The sequence below is a fragment of the Oryzias latipes genome, chromosome 6 (assembly GCF_002234675.1).
Source record: "Oryzias latipes chromosome 6, ASM223467v1".
Taxonomy (NCBI): domain Eukaryota; kingdom Metazoa; phylum Chordata; class Actinopteri; order Beloniformes; family Adrianichthyidae; genus Oryzias; species Oryzias latipes.
In genome coordinates, this window is record NC_019864.2 from 623875 (window position 1) to 639962 (window position 16088).

The 16088-nt window shown below is 42.4% G+C and overlaps 1 protein-coding gene across 7 annotated transcripts in view; it reads left to right on the forward strand.

Annotated features, from left to right (window-relative positions):
- LOC101161940 (protein-methionine sulfoxide oxidase mical2b) overlaps positions 1-16088 on the forward strand; it is a 66396-nt gene that overhangs the window by 2328 nt on the left and 47980 nt on the right. The window contains exon 1 of one of the 7 annotated variants that reach the window (XM_023955419.1): positions 12353-12659. The exons of 5 other annotated variants lie outside the window; for them this stretch is intronic. The gene's annotated coding sequence lies outside the window, so the exon portion shown is untranslated. Of the gene's footprint in view, positions 1-12352; positions 12660-12993; positions 13112-16088 lie in introns of those variants that run through there. One more of the 7 variants, XM_023955420.1, reaches the window with a different exon arrangement.

The window sequence follows — 16088 nt, forward strand, 5'->3', positions numbered from 1 at the left end:
TGGTAAACAACACTTTTGTTTGAGCAATCTGCACAAAAGTTTCTCACTCGTGGCGCTAGCTGAAGTCTAAAACCACAATTGAAGTTTTGTTGACCTTTGACCTCAGGAAGGGGTCTCCATCTTGAATTTAAAAAAAGAAAAAACAATCCCCCTTATTACCTTCTGCAGATTGAAACTCCTAGGGATTTTGAGTCCTCTAGCATCATTGGGAAGCTACTTGGGGAAAAATGTTGGCATTAGAAGTTGTAGATTTTGATCGGCGTGAGCGTTGAGAACTTTCAAAAGTGCCATTTTCCCTGTCGCTCACATATTTTGTACTGGAATTTTGTGAAAATGTAATACAAGTCATTGGCTCCAGCTGAAAGAACCAGTATAACATGATATAAACATATTAGGAATTTGGGCGTGGTTAACAAAAAACGGTGGTGGGCCATCGGCCTTCAAGGCCTTCTCTGAAGGCCTGAAAATATCAGAATCCATTGTAAATTTTATTTTGTCCATGCATATTCATTAAATCATTCCAAATGGTCTGTCCATTTATTTGATGAGTGAAATGATCAACATCATTATAAATAATATTCCAAGTGTATGTGGTTATTTTCAATGTTTTTTCCTTGGCTGTAGTTGCATAAGCAGATTTGTTTACTGTTTTGTTTATTCCGTTTATTCAGAGGCATTCATTGTGGCTACAGGAGGTTTTTGATCTGCAATGCAAAGCTGGTTTCTGCATCATAAAATGGTTCATGAGGGGTTGAGGGAATCAGACGGAGCACCACTGAAGGCCCAGGTGTGTGATGCCCGGACCACCACTGAGGTTCATTACAAACCTTAGTTGCTAAGGAAATCTAAAAGTTTATTATTGTTGATTCTTTTCAAAATTACACAGACCCGTTCATCACCCCCAGGTGACCCAAACTTAAAATGGTTGCTATGGAGATAAAACCAAGAGAAAAGCCGTCATTTAAAAAGAAAAAATATTTGTTTTCATTCATTTGTCCTGTGTACTTCTGACCAGGATGAGTAGCAGCTACTCAGCCAGTGAGGCCAGGTGAATCGGGGGCAGCGAGGATGGGGGGTCCCTACTGTCTGCGGGTCATATAAGGCTGCTAGTGGCTTTAATTGTTGCTGCTGCTAGCGTTGTGTCCAGTGACTTGGAGGTAACCCAATACGTCACTGATCCTCGTTTGTGTGGCGTTCCTAGTCTGGCGCAGAGCCCTCGCTGTTGTGGGGAAGTGTTCACATTTGTTCCTGTCCAGGTTCTGTCCTGTATGGTTTGAGTCCTGGATGTTTGAAGGGTCCTTGAGCATCTTTGAGGTCTGACACCATTATGCCCAACACCGACCCCCGCTGTGCTTTAATTCCTGTGATCCTTCAAAATCTCACACTTCTCCAGCTCCCAAATGCCGCTCCGTGAATTGGTGAGGTCCAGACGGGGTGGGGTCCAGCTCCAACCACATTAACGCAAACACACCTGGTCATAGGGGGCTGATTAGCATTTACCGAGCTTTTCTTTGCAAGATTGTTCCACATTTCTGCCTATGAGGTGTTGGTGCAGCGAAAAGGTCTGGGGGTTGATGCCTGTTGCACAATGAATGACAGCTTTGGATTTGCAGAGGAGTGGCGGGTGTGCAGGGCAGGCAGGACCTCCACAGACCCTGATGTGCGGTGTGCAGAACGTTCCTTAAGGACCTTCACGTGGGGACTGCTGGGAAGTCGGAGGTGGAATGCCAAACCTTCAGTGTGGCGCTGCAAAGCGAGGATTAAGAGTCTGGATTTCCCATGAAGCTGTAAAAAGCCTCTCCTGGCCTGAACGGACAGATGCCGTGTCAACCAGGTTCACCGCGTCGGTCAGGAGTTTAGTTTGGCAAGAGGGAACGTGACGGGAGAGAAATGTCCTTTCTTTATGTCATGGGTTTTCCTCATTGTCAGCATTTCTTATGTCACTGTTGTGCTCCGGGGCTCAGAGGTCTGGTGGGACATTTCCTTTTGATTTCACGCAAAATAAGAAATGAAACGTTAACGTAGATCCTACCCAGGCCTGCCAAGAAAACAGGGCGTCTGAATAGAGCTGCATTCGTTCCCTTTTGTGCTTCAAACAAACACGGTGTCATTTTTCAGGGTTTGAATCGTAACCTCCACCATGCAAACATCTCTAGATTAAACTTTACTGGGTTACTGAACAAAACAACGACACAAAGTGTCAATCAAAATGATAACATCACCATCAAAACCAGCTGTTTTCTGGGAATTATGACTTACCTGCCAAGCAGCCAAATTATTGAACCTCTTTGTGGAATTCTAATCAAAATCTTTACTTTCTACTCAATGAAGTGTTTAATTTTAAACATAAATTAGTTGTTTCTGTTTCCAGCAGCACAACACTGCTGAAAAAAAAGCTTCTCTTTACCCTCCCATGAGACGATTTGAAACTATTAAGAAAATGAAATTGTATGAAAGTACTTGATAAATGGTACGAACACTTCTTTAATGTCCTCTAACTGTAACCTCAAAATAAATCCTGCTGAGGGAACGAAGACAGATGTACTAGAGGGGCAGCAGATCGACAGGAAAGGCTCTGCCTCCAGTTAATTTGGAATATTTTCGATTTTCTGGTCAAATGAACTTTTTACATTTCAGATAGGACACAAGGATTACCATTTTATTGAGATGAAATCAGTTGTTTTTAGAAATGATATCCTAAATAAAACAAATCTTTAGTTTTTTTTATTTAAGAACTGAAATCAGTCCAGTTCTCATATACGATCAGTGGTTGTGAGGCAGACAGATCTGCAGTTCAGACGATATCGTCTGCACCAGGTCTTTGTTTCTACTCAATGGGATCCTTCTGCTTATTCTCCTTCTCTGAATTCAAATGAATAATAATAATAAACCTTATTTATATAGCACTTTACGAAATCCAGATTACAAAGTGCTGTACAATTTATATGAGACAAAATCAGTATTAAAAACAGTTTCCAGTATGTAGAAATAAACCCAGCACACACACTCAATGGTGATAGTGGTTGGAATCAACTCAATAAATCAGTAAAATCAATGAAATCAAATATTAAAATTTAAGATTCAGTAAAATCATTAAAAGCACTCCTTTTTAAAAAAAAAAAAGAGATTTAAATACTGGTAGGGACCCAGCGGGCCTGATCTCTTCAGGGAGACTGTTCCAGAGTGTTGGGGCTCTTACAGCAAAGGCCCCGTCTCCCTTGATCTTCAATCTAGATGGTGGGATTGTTAAAAGGCTTTTTGCCGAAGATCTAAGATTGCGACCAGGTACATAAGGAACAAGGAGATCGGCTATATATTTAGGGGCCAGTCCACAGAGTGCTTTAAAAGCAATCATTAAAATCTATTGTAAAACGGACTGGGAGCCAGTGCAGAGATGCTAAAATGGGAGTGATGTGGTCTCTCATTCTGGTTCGGGTTTTGAGTCTGGCGGCAGCATTTTGGACTAACTGGAGTTGATACACACTCTGCTGTGAAAGGCATGTGTAGAGTGCGTTACAATAGTCCAAACGGGAAAAATAAAAGCGTGACTCACCATCTCAAGACATGTTTTTGGATAGGAGAGGGGTCATCATGTAGTTGCCAGAAACAAGATTTGACCACCGATTTAACATGTCTCCAAATTCAAATCGGTATCAAATATCACCCCCAGATTTCTGCAGCTTGAAGAAACATTGTTAGACAGAGACTCCAATTTCTGAGCTTTCTGAGTTTTGTCCATATTCAGAAAATTTTGGGCCATCCAGGTTTTAATATCAGCAATGCAGCTATTGAGATTCTTTAAAAGACCAAGGTCACCAGGTTTAAAGGATAAGTAAAGTTGAGTATCATCGGCATAAAAGGTTATATTAAGGTTATGTTGGCGTATTCTGTCCCTCAGTGGTAACATGTAAATTGAAAATAACAGGGGTCCCAGTACCGATCCCTGGGGAACGCCACATGTCATTTTCACCTTATATGTGCAAGAATTGCCGATGTAAACATTAAAAAAACCTGTCGGATAAATAATAATAAAACCAGTTAAAAACTGCGCCAGAAAAACCAACCCAAGATTTTAGACGTAATAAAATGGAGCGGTCAACTGTATCAAATGCTGCACTGAGATCTGAAAGAACTAAAATCGATATTTTTCCTGATTCTGCAGCCATGAAAAGGTCATTCATTACTCTCAGCAAGGCAGTCTCTGTGCTGTGATTGGCCTTAAAACCAGATTAAAGGGTCTCAAATGTATATTTATTTAAAAAGGAAATTTACTTGCTCAGCCACTAGCTTTTCCAGGATCTTAGCCAAAAGAGGCATTTTTGAAATTGGTCTGTACAGTCCCTGACAAAAGTCTTGTCGCTTATCCATTTTGTAGAAACAAAAGCGTATAACCTCACTTTTAATGAATCCATTGGTTTTAGAAATGTCTCATATGAAAGCTAAAACCCTCCCAAATTATGTTCAATATACTATAATAAAATTGCTTCACTGAAGAAAGATTGATCATTTAATGAACACAGGTCACATTTTGGCAAGACAAAAGTTTTGCCGCCTACAGAGAGTAATGTGAAAATTTAACAAATAATTTACTTCAAAAACAAAAATATGTTGCATAACATCAGTGAATTAAGTAGTGCTACTGTGAGATTCATATTTAATATCTTGTATGACTTCCATGAGCTTGCGGTTTGACAATGATTCATACAATTTATCGATGAAGTCATCAGGAATAGCAAAGAAAGCAGTCTCATGCCTCCCAGAGTTCATCAAGATTCTTTGGTTTGGTCTTCCATGCTTCCTCTTTCATTCTACCCCAGACATGCTCAATGATGTTCATGTCTGGTGACTGGGCTGGCCAGTCCTGGAGCACTTTGATCTTCTTCGCCTTGAGGAACTTTGATGTAGAGATGGAAGTATGCGATGGAGCACCATCCTGCTGCAGAATTTGACCCCTTTTATGGTTGGGAATGTAGGAGGTAGCTAATACTTCTTGATATTTTAGGCAATTGATATTGCCTTCCACCCTGCAAATGTTTCGCACACCCCCATACTGGATGGAACCCCAGACCATGATTTTTCTGCCACCAAACTTAACTGTTTTCTGGGTAAATCTTGGGTCCATGCGGGCTCCAGTTGGTTTCCTGTGATGTAATTCAACTGAAGACTCGTCTGAGAAATCTACCTTCTGCCACTTTTCCAGCGTCCATCCTTTTAGCAGGCTGTGGGCCTTGGCAAATGCCACACGTTTTATCAATTGCCTTTTGTTTAGTGCTGGTTTCTGGGCACTGATTCGATTTTGAGACAGAATTCTACAAACTGTTCTGGTTGACACAGGGACTTGAGGTGACCAGGCCTGGTGGAGCTCTGCTGCAGGGGAAAAGGGGCTGGCCTTGGATTTTCCAACCAACAAACGGTCCTCCCGAGCAGTTGTCTTGCGGGGTCTGCCGGACCTGGGCTTGTCAAAAACATCTCCAGTCTCTTCAAATCTTTTTCTTATTCTTTGTTCTTGACGCTGAGACACATTAAAGGTGTCGGCCACCTCAGCATTGGATCTGGTCTACAGCTTCTTGATAATCAACGCTTTGGTCTCAGGGTGAATCTTAGGCATGTTGTCAGAGGTCAAGTTGCAGTTGATGTGAAGGCCTGGTGTGCTGGGGTTCTTTTTAGACACACTGTGACGGTTCACAATTAGTCAATGGACAAAAATAGGTGTTTCTTGCAAGATCTTTTAATATGGGTTTTTTTTTAAAGTTTTTTTCTTTGTAAAGGAAGATAAAAAAGGTACAAAAACAGAATAGTTTCAAAACTAAAGTAATTTGGGCCCAACTGAAAAAAAATAACTAAATGAAACAAAACAAGTGGGACTAAACTGAACAGGCCTGACCAGACTTAGCCATTACACTGACACACTGGGGAAGCTTTATAGACAGGGACAAACCATACTAGACACATGAGGGAGGGGAAACTAACCTAATCAAACTAATTAATCTGATTACAAAACAGAGAAACAGAAACCAAACAAAATCCATATAATACAAAAGTAGTCTTCAACAAAAAGTGGACTAAATCATTTCATTTAAATAAGCAAAATAAAGTCCATGAGAAGAGTTGGCAACCCCTGCAGTTCCCCAGTGGAATTTCCCAATCTCCTCTGCTGATTACTGTGGATGGCTCACCTGAGATGGAAACTCAGAAAACAAACAAAAGTAAATAAACTACTTTTTCTCACTTAAAACAAATTAATCAAATGTGTGCACCCATTGTTAATCTATTTTAAGTAAACAAAGTCAAAATTAATGTTTTAATTTAAAGAAAAATAAAGAAATACTAACACCTATGTGGTGGTTTGAGGTTGAACCACCACACACACCCACTAATTGATTGATCAGTAATTGATCACAGGTGAGGCTGTAATCTAGGATTGGGTGCATCGTATGACAAGGCGACAAAACTTTTGTCTTGCCAAAATGTGACCTGTGTTCATTAAATGATCAATCTTTCTTCAGTGAAGCAATTTTATTATAGTATATTGAACATAATTTGGGAGGGTTTTAGCTTTCATACGAGACATTTCTAAAACCAATGGATTCATTAAAAGTGAGGTTATACGCTTTTGTTTCTACAAAATGGATAAGCGACAGGACTTTTGTCAGGGACTGTAGTGCTCCAAGCAACTTGGGTCCAGGGAGGGTTTTTTCAATAGTGGCTGAATCATAGCAGCCTTAAAATAATCTGGGACTGTGCCAGTTGAAAGAGATGTGTTCATTATGAACAGTATGTGGGAGCTAACCGATCCATAAATTTCTTTAAAAAATATAACTGGCATAATGTCCAGAGAGCAATGGGATGGTTTCATTTTATGAACGATCTCAAAGAGTGTTGAGGGAGATTGACTGACTGAAAGGCTTCAAAGACCACTGTGGGCAGAATAGGAGATGACGAAGATCTGGTAATGGATATCTGGGACCTAATGTTAGAAATTTTTTTGATAATATGATTTGCAAATTGCTCACAGATTACTGAGGAAGTCGTTAATTGCCAGTTTGTGGGGCTTCACTTAGCTGATTTATGACTTTAAAAAGTACCCTGGGATTATTTCTATTGGCAACACTTAATTGCGAGAAGTAGTCTGATCTTGCCTTTTTGGGAGCCAGTTTAGCTCGTGCTGGTTTGCGGTGCCTTCCGTCCGTGAAACCAGGGTTTGAATCCGGGCTGCTCCCTGTTTCCTTCTCTGCTTCTGTGCCGGCCCAAGCCTGGATAAATTGAGAGGGTTGTGTCAGGAAGGGCATCCGGCGTAAAACATTGCCAAGTTAACCATGCTCCTCGAATGAGAGGTTGTTTTGCTGTGGCAACCCCTGATGGGAAAAGCCGAAAGAAGAAGTCTGATCTTGACTTTTTCATTTGACGGTTAAAATTATTCATGTGATTTTTTATTTATTTATTGTTTTTTTTCCCAGGGTTTCCAAGTCCACAGTTGATTTAGAAGCTTTCCATTTGCGCTCGGCTCTGCGACAGATTCTTTTTGAGTTGCGAATACTATCAGTTATCCCAGGCAAAGTTCTATTTTGGACTTTTCTCAACCTAAAAAGGGGCAATTTGGTCCAGGATGCGTGCAGTTCTGAGTTAAAATTTGATATAATACTGTTTGCATCAGAATTTAAAACCCAAGGGGCAGAGAAAACAGGAAATTAGGCTTAGACTCAGGAGGATTACCATTTAGTTCTGGAGATAATAAAATGCACTTATGGTCAGACATGACAAAATCAATACATGTCACATTGGGGACTGAGATCCCACCTGTTAAAATAATGTATAGTGTGTGACTTTTGATATGGGTTGATCCAGTGATGGCTCGATCAAGGTTTAAAGAATCAATGATGTTTAAATATTCCCTTGCTAGTAGATTATCTGAGCAGCACGCATGGATGTTGAAATCTCCAGCAATAATAACTTTATCATGTGTTGGCATGGCCAGGAATAGAAGTTCAGCAAACTCCTCAATAAAACTAGAGATTGATTTGGGGGTCTATAAATAAGACTTTCGTTGCTAGAAATGAGGTCCTGGCAAGTAAACGATTTGTTAGCCAGGATCTAATATTCAGAAGTCCAAAGTTTGTCAGATATGACATAGGGTTTGATGAAGGATAAATAGTGATCATGTTATGAGGATTTCTAGACCTCCTATATTTAACAGGATAATGGTTCTTTAGCTGGTTGTAAGAGGAATTGAGTGGATGAATCTTATTATCTTATATTATAACAGTTATATTGTATATGGGTTGAGATTGTGATGAACAATAGTATGCTGACAAAGGGGATTTCCTTTGGGAATTAATTGCACAACAGTTGGAATTCTGTGGGGTACTTGAGCTGCAGGGGGAGCTGGTGAGATAACTGCCCGGCTCCTTAGTGGCAGAAGAAGAAGCTGGAGGAGCGCTTTGTTGTGAAAACAGGCAGTCACGTGGTATTGCCTGAACGGCATATCTGATATTTGCTGATAAAATCGAACTACCCATCCTGTGTGGGTGAGTTCCATCCAGACCATAAAAAGAAGTGCGGTTCCAGAAAAGATTAAAATTGGCAATAAAACTGCACTTTTGTGTCAGGCATGCAGCTTGTAGCCAGGTGTTCATACCTAGAAGACGACTGAAGCGTTTTGCGGTCCGGGGAATAATCCTGGCAGAGGACCGCTGATGAAAACCGACTTTCCACAGTGTTTTAAAAAATTAAACGGGTCCATTAAATCCGCTTTGGTTTCTTCAGATTCCCGGCGGGAGGTGTCATTACAGCCCACATGCACTATCAGACGGAAAACAGTTGTTGGAAGCGAGTATGCCCGAACTGTAGTTCCAGGAAAACGGCGAGTGACAGCGTTGGAAAATTGGACATGTCTTATGATGCTGTCGCCCACTATCAGGGTAGTGGGAGCAAATGGGGGCGAAGTGGAGGCATGTGGGGCTCAGAGTTTGCTGAGTCCACACCACCTGGCTGGATAGGTGATGATTCCTTCTTGTCTTCCTGCTGTGTCGGGGAGACGCTCCTCTGTGACTCCAGGGACTCCGGGGTGACGACGTAGCACGGCGTTTTTCAGGATCCTCCACCGTGAGGAAGAGGTGGAGCTGCGTTAAGAAGTTATGGGAGACCTTCTGGAGATGTTGTTTTCTGTATCCATCTTGATTTGCCTCTCCACTCCTGGCCGGCGGGGGATCAGATGCCGAGGAATTCGGATCCAGTTTTTGTGGAGCTGCTGAGGGCTCGGCCTCATGCATCACAGTTGACAATTTCGGATTCAGGGGAGGACGCTGTGGGGATTCTCCAGCCTGGTTGTCATCCGGCAGAGCAGCAAAACGATTGGCAAGGTTCAATCCAGGAGCCTGAGTTGAGAGGGAACGGCTTGGACCTTTTTGATAGCCACCTACGACCACCTCAGACCATGTTGACCCCGCATTTGGTGTTGAGCAGGACGCCGGTTTCTCAGGATTCCAAGGCAGTGTGTTCTGGAGGGTTTGGTTTAGCGTGGCTGGCCGCTGGGATTGACTGCCCGCTAGATCCATGTAGTTCTGCAACAAGGAATCCTTCTGTCGCAATTCCTCTGAGAGTCGGCGGATGTCTTCTAACAGGTTAGCGATTTATTTTATTTTATTTTTTTTATTCGCTTTCAGTAGCATATTGCTCTTATCTTGGAAACCTGGACTGTATACTGAACGGTTGAGCGTGGCAGCAGCCATGACAGTCACGAAGTTGTCCAATTTTGGTGAGCCTGTGTGAATTGAAGGTGATCCCACCCTTCAGGCTTCAGTGGAGCTTTATACCAGCGACTGCGCAGACTCTCTGCTGTATGGTCTGCACTGAGGGAAAAACAAGTATGCGGATGACTGGAGCGTGGTGGCTCTGAGGGCCTTTTATCTGTAGATTCAATCTGGGTGTGGAGCCTTCAGATGCATACCAGTTTGATGTTGGATGGTAAAGTTTTCCCTCTGGAAGGGCTGTTCCTGATTTGCTTCATGGGTGCTCCAGAAATACCAAAGGGATGTGAAGATAAGGCTCTAAAGAGCTTTTAGGAAAGCCACACGTGTGCTTCTGAGACGAGGACGTAACAGTTTGCAGGAGCACTGACCATAGTGAGGCAAAAACCTAGTCAGCTAGCAATTGTACAAGTTCTCCCATTTAAAAAGATGAGAGAGGCGTGTAATTTTCATCACAGGTTTACCTCAACTATGAGAGACAAAAAGAGAAAAAAATCCAGAAAATCACACTGTCTGATTTTTAAATAATATTTTTGTAAACTATGGTGGAAAGTAACTACTTGGTCAGCTACAAAAGTTCAACTCAAGACTTTATTTACTCTTTGTTGGCAATGACAGCAGTCAAAGGTTTTCTGTAAGTCTTCATAAGGTTTTAACAAACTGTTATTTTGGCCCATTCCTCCATGCAGATCTCCTCTAGAGCAGTGATGGGTGGGGCTGCCACTGGGCAACACAGACTTTCAACTCCCTCTAAAGATTTTCTATGGGGTAGAGATCTGGAGACTGACTAGGCCACTCCAGGACCTGGAAGTGCTTCTTATGAAGCCACTCCTTCGTTACCTGGGCAACAGTGTGTTTGGGATTCTTGTCATGCGGAAAGACCCAGCCACGTTTCATCTTCAATGATGGAAAAAGGTTTTTACTCTAAATCTGAAGATCCAGGAAAAACAGCCCCAATTCATGATGCTTCCACCCCCATGCTTTACAGTAGCTATGGTGATCTTTGGATTCAGCTCAGCTTTCTTTCTCCTCCAAACACGACCAGTAGAGTTCTTACCAAAAAGTTCTGTTGTGGTTTCATCTGACCATAGGACATTCTCCCAATCCTCTTCTGGATCCTCCAAATGCTCTCTAGCAGACTGTAGACGGTTCTGCACATGTACTGGCTTTAGCAGGGGGACACGTCTGGCCCTGCAGGGTTTGAGTCCCTGGTGGTGTAGTGTGTTACTGATGGTACCTTTGTCACTTTGGTCCCAGCCCTCTGCAGGGCATTCACTAGGTCCCCCGTGGGGTTCTGGGATTTTTGATCACTGTTCTTGTGATCATTTTGATCCCTTGGGGTGAGATCTTGGGGGGAGCCTCAGATGGAGGGAGATTCTCAGTGGTCTTGTACGTCTTCCATTTCTTAATAATTGCTCCCACAGGTGATTTCTTCACACCAAGCTGCTTATCTGTTGCAGTATCAGTCTCCCAGCCTGGTGCAGGTCAATAATTTGGTTTCTGGTGTCCTTAGACAGCTCTTTGGTCTCCATAGCAGAGTTTGGAGTGAGACTGTTTGAGGTTGTGGACAGGTGTCTTTCTATAGATAACCAGTTCAAACAGGTGTCATTAATACAGGTAACCAGTGGAGGACAGAGGATCATCTACAGAAGAAGTTACAGGTCTGTCAGAGCATGACGTCTTGTTTGTAGGGGATCAAATACTTTTTTTCCACCATAATCTACAAATAAATTCTTAAAAAATCAGATTATGTGATTTTTCTGGATTTCACAGTTGAGGTTTACCTATGATGTAAATTACAGGCCTTTCTTATGTTTTTAAGCGGGAGAACGAGAACAATTGATGTCTAACTAAATACTTTTTTGCCCCACTGTAACGCTAAAATAGAGGTAGAAAAATCCAAAGGAGCCTTTTAAAGTCAGTTAATAGAAGGTTTGTAGATTTGTTGGGTAAGATCCAATCTTTTGCCCCATGTTTTCCCGTCTTGTCACTGGGAGCTCAGTCTTTTCTGGGACTGTTTTCTGAACAGCCTGCACCCTCCAGCTGCTCACATTTCCTGCTTTGGGTGTGAGAACGTGCAGTGGAGGCGGCTCGCCTCCTGGCCGAGTCCTGCTCTCACAGTCGCATATCAATTCCATGAATTTCATAACTAAAGAATGTGCAGAGACAGCGGCCACGGCCCGCCACTTCGTCCACGTCTGCAGTCTTTGCTTTCCTCTTGGCTCCGTGTTTTCCTCTTCCTCTGAATTCCGTCTGCAGATCGGAGCTTAACACGAGTTCTCATGGAGAACATGAGCTGTTTAAACACACCGTCAGTAAGGGGATTGACCCAGAGGTTTAGCTCCAGAAGAAGCACCTTTCTGTGAGAGATTTCACTTGAAACAGAAGTGTATTTTGTTCTGGTTCTTCGTTAAGCTGAAAATCTGACCTAAGCCTTGCAGCATTTGATGCATGAACAGCATCTTGTGGCCTTAAATAACTTGTGGCACAAACTCTTGGAGGGAGGAATTGGGGGGGGGGGGGCAGATCCTGCATGTGATGTGCCTCAAACCACAGTGTTTCTCATGGAGGAACGCAAGTTTCCCACATTTTTTTTCCTTGGAGGGGGCCTTTACAGCTAACTTTCCTTTGAGCTTCTGAAGGCTGCTGGGACACTTGAGAGCAAGCGGATGCCATCTATTCCAGCTTTTCTTGAAAGGCCACATCCAGCAGAGACACTTCAATCATCTTCATAACAGAACTACTCGGTAACACGGAAACAGCTGCTCAAAATGACCTGTAGAGTCAGTAATGCATCTTCTGTGCTGTGAGATGGGAGGGATGTTCTAGACTGGCGGTGGAGGCATGGACCCAGGAACAGTATTGCCTTTACTTTAAAGGGTTGAATTTGAATAATGGCAAAAACCCAGATATGTAAGTATTAAGAAATAGTTGAGATCATTTCCGTTCTGTTCTGTGTGAAACCCCTCCCCTTTTTGACTTTGCGTTTCCATTGGTTTGATTTTTAATGGTAATTAAGACATTTTATTTTAGATTTTTTACCAATGAGTCTGTTTACAATGAAATCAAAGACTGACTTTTTTACTTTTTTTTTTTTTAAGGATAAAAAAAATCAAACTTTTCTTTTGCTTATGCAAGAAAATGAGGGGGAAGGATGATTAGGAGGAAGGAGTAAACTCTTTTGGAGGACCTGCAGGACAGGTGCAGTTACATATTTAATACATTGAATTCTGATTGGCAGCTGGGTCTTTTGCCCTGAGGCTGTTGGAGCTGCTTTCAGCCAGACGCCTTTATTTGACGGCTTTTGGGTGGCTGTCTGATGGATTCAGTGGAGCTTTGAAGGAGATGGATCCCCCCACTGGCAGGTGAGGTTTTGCCCACCGAATACCCTCACAGGGGTCTCCAGCCCTGTTCTTCTTGAGCTGCTGCCCTGCTTGTTTTGCAGCTAACCCTGCTTCAGTAAGATCTGCTCACCTGGATCAGAACTGGGCTCAGTCAATCCAGCTGATCAGGAATGACTGAATCAGCAGCTCAAGAGGAACAGGGCTGGAGACGCCTGCCAGTGACTAAGCTCACTGCTGCCTTTGCCTTCTGTGAAATGTGCATGAACGACTCCTCCTACCCAGTTTGGGAAAATTCTGTCTATCATTTCTAAATCTTGTTGAAGAAGTACAAATGAGGAAAAACCATAATTGTTTGACCACTTCCTCTGTCAGAGCTTCCTGAATGCTTCCTTCCAGATGTGGTTCCTATGAACAGCTGCCACAGAGGAGAACTTTTCCCATAAGCTTCAGCATCTGCAGCTCCGTGCTCAGATTTTTGTCTCCAAAGTTTTCAGAGCAGGAGGCCACCATACTATTAGTAAAGCTGGGCGATATGGCCTAATTTTATTTTTTTAATTTGATTTCCGATCCCCCCCCCCCCTTAAGGAAAGCTATAACTACAAACATCAGACAACTTAAAGAAAATTTTGCTTTGATTTAATCAAACGCAAGACAAATGTAACCCCCATTTCTGGGATGAATAATAGATGAATGAACAACTCTTGGAATCAAAGTTAAGATTTTTCTTCTTCTCACTCCCTTTTGGACTTATGTTGTTTATATAATTTTGTTTTATGTAATTTTCTTGTTTTCTATAATTTTTGTCTTATTTTGTTATTCTACACCTGTTTTCACTTATCCATAACAAAAATGTTACTTACTTAAAGTCCCAGCTGTGTTTTCAGTCCCACTTTGTGGTCTAGACTAAAAGGAGACAAACAGTTTCGTGTGTGCTATGATGTTTGTCGCTTGCCATACTGCTGTGTGAAACTAACACTACGGAAGCTCTGGGGAGCCAAAAATGCACCATTACACAAAAACTCCAATTAGTTATTTTTTTAAATTGCCCGTAACAAAAAATTTGAATTAATTCATTCAATCGATTTTTCACCCAGGCCTAACTATTAGCCGGGCACCCAGGCAAATTTTGAAAATTAGCTTCCTTTATTTGCATTTTCCACGCATCTGCATCATTATTTCAGCAGATTGGAAACCGGGGACAGAATCTAGAACTCAAAGACAAATATGATTTCCCCCAACCTCTTTCCTGTGAAAAGTTTTGGAAGTTCTACATAACTTCCAAAACTTTTCAAGAGGAGCTCCTGAAGAACCATCATTTGTAAAGGAAACTAGGCGAGTTGACATAGTACTTTATAAACAAGTGCTCTTTCCACTTTGAGTTCAGCTGCTACAAAACATTAAGCAAGAGAAAAGTCTGATTTGTTTAAAAGCATCAAAAAGGAGAAAATGGATATGCATATAAAAGTCGGTGCAGACCCACAGAGCCAGCTTCATTTGGGGGATCTTCTTCCAGTTCCCAGAGCTCCAAGCACGTATTTCAATTTTCAAAAATTAAACGAAAAGCTGCAGAGAGCTTTACTGACCAATCAGATACCAGGATTTGGTTGTGTCGTATGAGCAGCATCCTTTTCAAAATGACAACAATTTCAACATTTACCATGAAGGAGAAATTAATAACTGAAGTTCGTGCCCAGACGCAGTTTTATGACAGAGTCTTTCATATATCGAATAGAGCAGTGGAGAAAAAAATAAAAGCCTGGAGCAAAATTCACCAGATTTGCACCACTTGGCCTCCTCCAACTGGGAGAACATGCGCTGGTATCCGGTAGTGACAGGCCAGTGTGAACACGGTGTGCTAAGAATGCCCGTTGACGGTGTTCCTGAACACGCATCACTGTGCCGGTGTGTGCGTATTATGAGGCTGATGGCTGGTGTCAGGAATGCACGCAGTCCCACTTAAATATCGACCAATCACAAATGCGCTTACAAGGGCCTTTCAGTGCGCCTGTGAAGTAAACAAGAAGAGAATATTTCTGAAAGGAAACGTGAATTTATGATCATGTCACGGACGGATTATTTGCTGCGAGGCACTAAATCAAACCGTTGGCATCAAAAATTAGGCGGCGACTACTTCACCAGTTTTCGCCGGGTGCCAGCTACTTTTGAGGCCCCCGAACCAGTCAGATCCTTGGATCCAAAGGAGCGTGTATGTCAGCTTTGAGCCTGGTCACCTTCAAGTCCAGCTGGGATCTGAGTGGCAGCGTTTTGATCCCTGCAGTTCCATTTGAATGTTCTGGAGTTAGGGATGTTCTGGAGCAGTTCTGTCCACTCCGTCTGTTTCTGGACTGGCTGGGCATTTAGGGAAATACTCCCAGGAATGTAGGATCTCATTGCATCTCCTACTTTCCTCCACTGTCAGTGATGGAACCTTTGCATGGACCGGTCCTCCAACTTCACGAGGTGCGTGTGCACTAACCATTGAGGGTTCAGTCTGTTGAAAGAGGGAGCTGTGAACCCCTCTGTGTTGGATCTGCTGAAGGATTTGGGGCTTAGCTTTTGTTTCTGTTGACTCTGCAGGGACAGAAAAGACGCTGTGCCTCAGCCGCCAGTGCTCATGGATCTCATGGCTGATATAGTTCCAGGCCTTTTGGACACTGGATCTGCTGTGGTTGTGTGCGTATTTGAAACCAGAGCGTCCGTGTTCTCCATCGGTGTCATATCAGGATCTGGATCGGAAACTCCTCCCTAAGAGGGATGGGCTTCAGTGAGTGAACAAACTCACCCGGTTGTTTGGGATTTACAGTGAATCCATTTTCTAAAATAAAACCCGAATGTTCTGCAAAAATCTCTTATATTGAACTAGTAGAGAAATCTCATCTTTTGCTGCTAAAACGTTTTTATATCAACTAAAGTTTAGACTTTAAAAAGTTCAAACCCCGGTAACTGATAAACAAGTAAGCTGTTTAAACAAAAAAGAAAGCAGCTATCACCTTCATTG